At 28.9% G+C, this 8,003-nt stretch overlaps 1 long non-coding RNA gene across 1 annotated transcript; it reads left to right on the forward strand.

Moving 5' to 3' along the window:
• Positions 1-16: 16 nt before the first annotated feature.
• LOC122270124 (uncharacterized) lies at positions 17-2,523 on the forward strand. Its single transcript, XR_006225616.2, has 2 exons — positions 17-139; positions 2,264-2,523. It is a non-coding gene; the product is annotated as an uncharacterized lncRNA (long non-coding RNA).
• Positions 2,524-8,003: the final 5,480 nt, after the last annotated feature.

Below are 8,003 nucleotides of genomic sequence, written 5' to 3' on the forward strand. Positions count from 1 at the left end.
ATTATTATTATTTTTTTTTTTAATTTTAGGGACATCAATGTTGAGGTGTGAGGAACTATGGATGGCATAGCCGTAAACACCCAAAATTAAAGATGCAGTAGCTGTAGCAACTTGGTTTGTGTCTTATTACATATTAGAGGTACTAAAAATTTTATTGATTTTTCTTGTATTTTTCTTCTGCTCCCCCCTCCCTCCCCTAAGCTCTAAAGTTCTTGAGCAAAAAAAAAAAAGTTTTAGCAAATCGTTAGAATGCCACAAGACCTATAAATATGACTTTTTATACCATTCTTCCAATTGTTGCACAAAAATTTACCTGATGTGTGTTTCAATATATTATTCATTAAAACCAATTATATTTTAAATAAACCTATGATTGGAATAATATCTTATCAGAATTGCTGTTTATGATTAAAATTTAATTATTAATTCAAATAGTTCTAACTAATTACAAATGAATCTCAATTCAGTTAAGGGATGATCCATCAGTTAATTTGTGCATTTTATCATAATGTAAACAACTTAAATTAACTGGGGTCTGTTTAGAAGAAATTTGGGGCCGTTAACGGACCCTTCACAAAGTATCTTTTCATAATAACGGACCCTTCATAAAATATCTTTTCATAAAAACGGACCCTTCACAAAATATCTTTTCATAACAACGGACCCTTCACAAAATATTTTAACTTTAAAACGGACCCTTCACAAAATAATTTATCTTTTAATCGGACCCTTCACAAATTTGTTTATCTTCATTATTGTTATGCTAATCGAATAAAACCTTCCCAGGGGGAGGGGAGAGAGAAAGACATGTAAACAAACTAAGTTTTTTCTTCGGCAGACGCTTCTTCCTTTATTTGTCCGAAATAAATATTCTGCGTTCAGCAGTAAAAGCTAAATACGAAATATTTGCATGTTGCCCCTCTCATTTAGATGCAGCAACTGCTGTTTATTTTTGAAAATTTAATTTTTTTTATTTATTATAATTTTACAGTGTTAAGCATAATCTTGTATGTCTTTACAATTTGAAAACTCCTTGAAAAAGTTTTTTGCAATAACGGACCCTATTTGCACAAATTCACAAAAGCGGACCCTGGTTGAAAGAATGTGACTTAACGTTTATTTTATATTCACAAATTACGAGTAATTTTTTCACAATTTTACTAAAACAGACCTTTCACAAAATGTCTGGACAGACCCCTGATTAAAGATTAGAAGCTTTGATTTAACTCACGATTTTTTTTTTACTGAAATCAAATCACTAATAAATCAAATATTATGATAAATAAGTTTAATTCTGAGAAATTTTAAATATTTTGTTATGCAAATTAACAGTAGATTCTGCTTGGATGCTCTACTCTTAATAGATTAAATTAATTTAAAAATGTTTGCAGATTAAGTCTGCTAAACAAATGTATGTGACTTTCCAATATTCTATAATTGTTTGCTTTCTCATGTGAAAATGTCATATCTAAAATGTTAGAAATAACTGAAAGTTACAATTCCTATGTTAGTAAAATATTTTAAACAAAATGAGGCTGTCACTAAAACAGTAGTGTTGTATTATGTTTTAAGAGCTTAAAAAGCTGCTGAATATATGCTATGCATCAATTTTATTCATTGAGTGTTCATACTGATTGAGAATAGATTCTTTTTGCCACAGATAACACATATTTACGCACTTTTTTAATCTAGTTCCGAGGTAATAAAATAAATTTGTTCATTAACTTTTGCATCAAGTTGCATTTGGCTTGGTCAACCTTTCTGTGCTGCTAACAACTAACTGGTTTCTCTAATAATTAACAGTCTATAACTAATAATAAACTTGTCAATTTGTATAAATGTTTATGGTAATTTCTAATTTGCCTTTCAGTTGCTTTTGTTGATAGCCATTTTTTTAGCTTTTTGCTTTTATTTTCTTACATATGTGTATGTTGAGCGTTTCTAAATAAAAGGATTCTCCATGAAAACTTGGTATTAAAATAGTATTGAAAATATTTTTGACTTCGTGGTGTTTTTTTTTTTCATTTTCCACAATATGAGATTTGAGATATGGTGTGGCAAGGTTTTCTATTTTGGCTAAATTTGTTTCTTAAAAATCAGTATTTGGAATATTGATATCAGTAATGTTTGTCTTGCAAAATTTTCAATAGAAAAAGTCAGTTTGCTATTATATTGAATTTTATCATAATTATAGTTGTTTCTGAAGCCCAAGAAAATTGATGTACATGAAATTATTTTTTACTAATTTTAACATATTTTTCAGGTGCTTTGTTAGAATAAATCCAGTGTCTGGCTCCAAAGTAGAAAGGGAAAAGATTGTTTATCAGAAATTCACCCAAGATTTTAAGCTTTCTATCTATGACAGTTGGGTGAAAGATTGTCGACATTAATAAATTCATCAATTTTTTATTCTTTCCTTCATTCACAGGGTGCGTAACATTTTAAAAAAGTGTTTAAAGGTGTTTATTTTGCTTATATGAAATGATCTGTAGAAATTAATAAAGTCATTTTTGTTATTTGTAATTGTTTTCTTTTCATTATCTGCAATTTATCAACATGTTTATGAAGTTTTAATAAAAAACTTTATTTTACTTAGAAAGTTGAAACAGTTGATGTTAGAATTACCCAGTTTAGTTTTGAGAATAACTTAACTTTCAAAAATTGTGGTATTAATTGTTCTAATTATCATTTATATTCTGTTTTCGTATACATTAAATGATATATCTTGAAGTTCAGTATCTAACCAGTTGAAAATTTCATTCTTACTGGCTTTATGCCAAACGAGCAATAAGGACCCTGTTGTTGTATAGTTCCTATTCAGGTAGACAAGCAATGCTAAGAAAATGGTCACCCGACAGGCCCTAGGTTACCATAAATTTATTAAGTTTCTCCACCAGTGTAATTTTATAGCTGCGAACTAATTTCATATTTCTTAGAAAGATTTAAACTATTTCAGCACCTAATCTGTCTTCTGAAATCTTGGTCACTAATATTATAGAGTTAACAATTTACTAAACAGTTTTAATAAGCTGTTTGCATCTTCTGATCGCAATTCAATGTTTTAGTCTCATAAATTTATAAACGGCTTAATGTTAATTTTTTTTACCTGTATTAGTTCCAATTAGAAAATAAATCGTAGAGATTCCATACATATTCAGTGACATTCCATATGAAACAATTCTATTTTATTGCTATAAATGATAGTTATCTCTTTAGCCCGAGATGTTGTAAATAGTTTCTAAACCATAGACTTTTATATTTACTGTTATTAAACAATACTAAACTATACGGTTATAAAGCAATTAAATTCTTTAGACCTGGTTAATTAACAGTATTAGGTGTATACAGTAGTACAACCGTTTAGTTTTGTTAACATTGTTTTTTAACCGTGTTTGTTGTAAACAGTATTAAATCCGTAAAGGTAAATAACTTTTCTCAACCGTAAACTTTACGGTTAATCGGATGGACAGACTGCTGCCGTTTCTTTTACCGTAATTTTGGAAAGAAATTTTTAACAGTGTACCGTAATTTGATCTGGAACTTTTTTAGAGTACATAGCACCACTAAGTTTAGCGACACGGCTCTCTTGTATATGCTATTGTATTGCTCTTGTATTGCTTACATGCTATTCAAGTCATGTTGGCATCGATATTCATAGCTTTTATTATAATAATTTTTTTATTATTTTAGTTCAGTGCACAATTTTTATGCGCATTTCGTGATTTCATCTTTTCATTTTTTCATGTTCTTATTGATTCAGCTTTATGTTACTCTGGAGTACGTTTTGTTACATGCTATTCTTTATGGATGATACACCCAAAGTGCCCATACTTTATAACACAATTTGATCCGGAATTTTTTTAGCGTATATGGTATTACTATGTTTTACTACACGGTTCTCTTTTATTTCTTTATGGTATTCATGTCTCGTTGTCATGAACTCTAATTCGATATTCATAGTATATTATTACTATTATCCTGGTTTCATTTTTTTTCTGTGTTCATTCATGTATTTTTATGTAACTCTGCACAGCATGCTTTGCTACATGGTTTTCTTGTATTTCTTTATATGCTATTCATATCACATTGTCATATACTCTCCATCGATATTAGCAATTTTTTAATTGCACTTTAGGTGTAATTTTGTTCTAGTTTAAGGTAGATTCATCGATGCATGTAACTCTTTAGAAGTGAAATCATTTAATGACTCAATCTGCTTACAAATGTTTGCTACCATGAAAAATATTCGTTATTAATGCCTAAATTTAAGATTTTTTCTTGCATTAGTTACCCATGTTTATTTTAAAAATTGTTAGCTTTTAACTGAGCAGTTCATTATGAGATGCTCCAATATATATGATGATTGTTTTTTCCAAGTTTCTCTTTTATAGTGAATTAAAAAAGACTGAAGGAAAGGGAATTGAAGAGAAATGGCGTATTATTCAGCAAGTGAATGAGCAAATGAAAAAACCATCAGTTAATTGGCATATTATTATGTTCGTCTTATTTCGTAAACATGAAATCTCAGATTTCATTTCAAATATTCCCTAGACAAAAAAAACCTAATTTTACATATATCATTATTTTATATTTTGTGTTACAAAGTATTTTAATACTTCATGATTCGTGATAGCAATAACCTTGCTAGTTCACAATAATGTTTGGAAAACTAATTATATTATTCAATCCAGAATAAAAATATGGTACGAAAAGTTTTTCTCTCTGAAAAAATAATACGCGAGTAATATGAAAAAAATCAGTAATCAAAAAATTTGCCTTAGAAATAACAAGCTAAGTTAGAACTTTGTGTTTGAAAAAATTTATTAATGCAAATATTAACATTATCGGTATAATACATTTCTCATTATATAATAATGTCATCTTTTAAAGAAGTTAGTTTTCCTTGTTGCTTTAAAGCTGAAATAAATCATAATTAATGATTAATTTTAGGAAGAAATATTTTAATTTTATATCGTTATTAAATTTATGATGAGCAGCTTATTTTCTAATAAATATTTTAATGAGTACTATTTTTAAATAAAGCATTAAGTATTAAGTAAACATAGTTTTTCTAGTATTTATAAAAGTAAGATGCAGGAAAATAATAAGCTGCCAGCTGTTGTATTTATTGGATATTATTTTTTGTTAATTAAACTATTAAATATTAGTAAGATAAATATTAATTTAAATTGCACCGTAATTTATCCGAAATTTTTTACAGTTTAGGCTACAAATTAGGAAAAAAACTGCAGGGATTTTTTATAAGTTTTTAATTTTATTTGAATTTTAGATCTCAGATATTTTAAAATCATAATTAAACTCATAATTAAAATCAACTACACTGAGAAAATAAAAGCTCAAAATTATCAGAATGTGTCAAAAGTTACAATGCTTCTCCCTCTATGGGACCACCAAATGACGGTAATTTTACCGAAACATTTTGATAATAATTTTATAACTTTTATAAAAATAATAATAAAATATGGTATTATAACATGTGATATTGCACTGTTAAAAATTTCATCGAAAAAAAATGGTTAAGTGACAATTTATTTAATTGTTGTTTTACCACATTCAAACAAAACAGTCAAATAATAATAATTACGATGGTATTCAAACTGTTAACTGTGAGAAAACCGTTTATTAACTCCTTCATTTTGATAAGCTTAAGCAACCAGAATTTAATCGCACCATCTAAGCAAATGAAACCTAACCAACTAACAAATAAACCTAATGAAACCAATTAGTTCCTTGTAGCTGGATATATATTACGGCCAATAAGGCTAATCCGTCAGCTTCATGACCGACAGAACAGGGGTCTGAGTCCTAGCATTGACAGTGTCCTGCACGTTCCAATGCTCATAACCTCACGAAAGTCCTAGCTCCAAGTCCAGGTGAATTACTTTTTCATGGTTTTTTAACCATGCTAGTTGTAAACGTTTTCAAAATTGCAAAGGTATAAATGTTCTGTACCTTGAACATCACGGTTAATTGGCTGAACAAACTGCTGTCAATTATTCATCGTAATTTTAGAAAGAGAATATTTAATATGTAACAAAATTTGATAACTTTTTCATGATTTCTTAAAGCATGACCTAAAAGCATTTATTCTGTCGAATTTACTTTTATGCTTTGTATCTTTTACTAATTGTGTAGTGATAGGAGGTATTATTTTGAAAACCAAAATTTCTGGTATATCGGCTATCTTATGAGCTGAAAAAATACCAAAAGAGAATCGTTTAAATATCTTATATTTTAATTTGTATTCACAAAAATATTTTTAACCAGATATGTTCACGGTAAACTTACAAGATTTTTTTTCTGTGTACCTTTAGTTGATATATATATTTAGATATATAGTTGATATATTTCTCAGATATCTATCATTAATCAACTATTGTATAATTTTAGAGCTTTATTTCTTAAACTAAAATGAAATGATGTTTAATTTAAAATGAAGCCAATTGACGAAAGACAATATAGGGCTTTGTGAAGCAATTAAAAATAAATATTGAAACTAGTTATTGCAATATCGTAAAGTGCGGTTTTCCGATATTAATTTGCTTTAAATTATTTGCCTCTTTTGGCGTAAGCTCTTGGTTTACTGCAAAACATTCACTAAAATTTCTTGAAACAAAAAAAAAATCTTAATTAACAATAAGAATTAAAAGTGATTTGATATACAGAGATGAAATAACTCTTTTCTCACGTTATTTATATTACAAAATCCACATTTTATAAAAATACATATCAAGAGTTATCTATTTTAACTTTTATTGCTATCTTATTAACTTGATTTCGTGTGCGTCTCGCAATCAAAACTTCATCAATTTTCCGACTTGCTGTAGTACTAAACTCTGTATTTGGTGATAATACTCGTTTTAACTTTCTTCTTTCAACCACAAACAGTTTTTATAACCAAAGAAAATTTATCCTTTATAAAACTTTTGGTAACTTTCCAACTTGTTAGTAAGTTTACATAAATGGAACTCAGTGTCAGAGAACGATAGAAGCTTCAATCAGTTTTAATCTTCTAATCACCCCAACAATTTGAATTAATTACTATATTATTGATAAGAGTATATTACCCTCAAACCCTTGTCACAATTTAATTTTTTTACTAAAATATGCTTATAAACTTATCATATAATTTCACATGTGCATATAATTTCAATATTTGAACGATATTTTTGTTTTTAATGTTTTAATTAAGAATCAGAAATTCTAACCTACAGTTCAAACTGGATCGTTTTCAATACTAATTCAGATGAATATCATAAATAAAGTAGGTCCAAACTGACTGACACGGTCTCAAAAGTTAAAGTTGAAGCAAGAAAAAAAACGAGGCCAAGCCCTAAACTTACCGAGGCTGAAAAAGGCAAGGCCAAAGAGCGTAGACGGGAATACCTTAAGCGTTACACACAACCAGAAAAACTAACAGATTCCGTTCGCAAACGCAAGTATGAAGCCCGTTCCTCACAAAAGTACCAAAGTGGTTGAAAGAATTGAATCCTACCTAAGAGCGAATGATGACTTTCTGAACCTCTTTAATGCAAATACGAGAACCTAATGTTGATCACCAGTTAGAAATAAAAGGATCTGTGGGGCTAGTAGTAACAGACTATGTCAATTGTCATCTATGAAAAGGTACTCCGACATAGAGTCGAGTTAACATGTCTTATATATTATTGAATTGTAGTTGTAATTTTGTAGTGGTAGATGAGCTACAATAGGGGAGGGTAGCCTAAAGCGGGTAGGTCGCCTAAAGCGGGTAGGCAATCGTATCCCGCCGCATGGAGTGCAAGCGCCGATATCTAAGTATGCCGTGATTACCCGAATGCTTACGAGTTTCAATCAGTCTCAGCGGAGCAGAAGTAAAGCGACATGGCGTAACCAATCACAAAATAAAAAAATGTATAAGTTTATTAAAAAAACTCAAGGTATGCAACTTGTGGCTATTCGAAAGCAGGCTTATTTTTTTTATTGTCGATATTATTATATTA

The sequence above is a fragment of the Parasteatoda tepidariorum genome, chromosome 5 (assembly GCF_043381705.1).
Source record: "Parasteatoda tepidariorum isolate YZ-2023 chromosome 5, CAS_Ptep_4.0, whole genome shotgun sequence".
Taxonomy (NCBI): domain Eukaryota; kingdom Metazoa; phylum Arthropoda; class Arachnida; order Araneae; family Theridiidae; genus Parasteatoda; species Parasteatoda tepidariorum.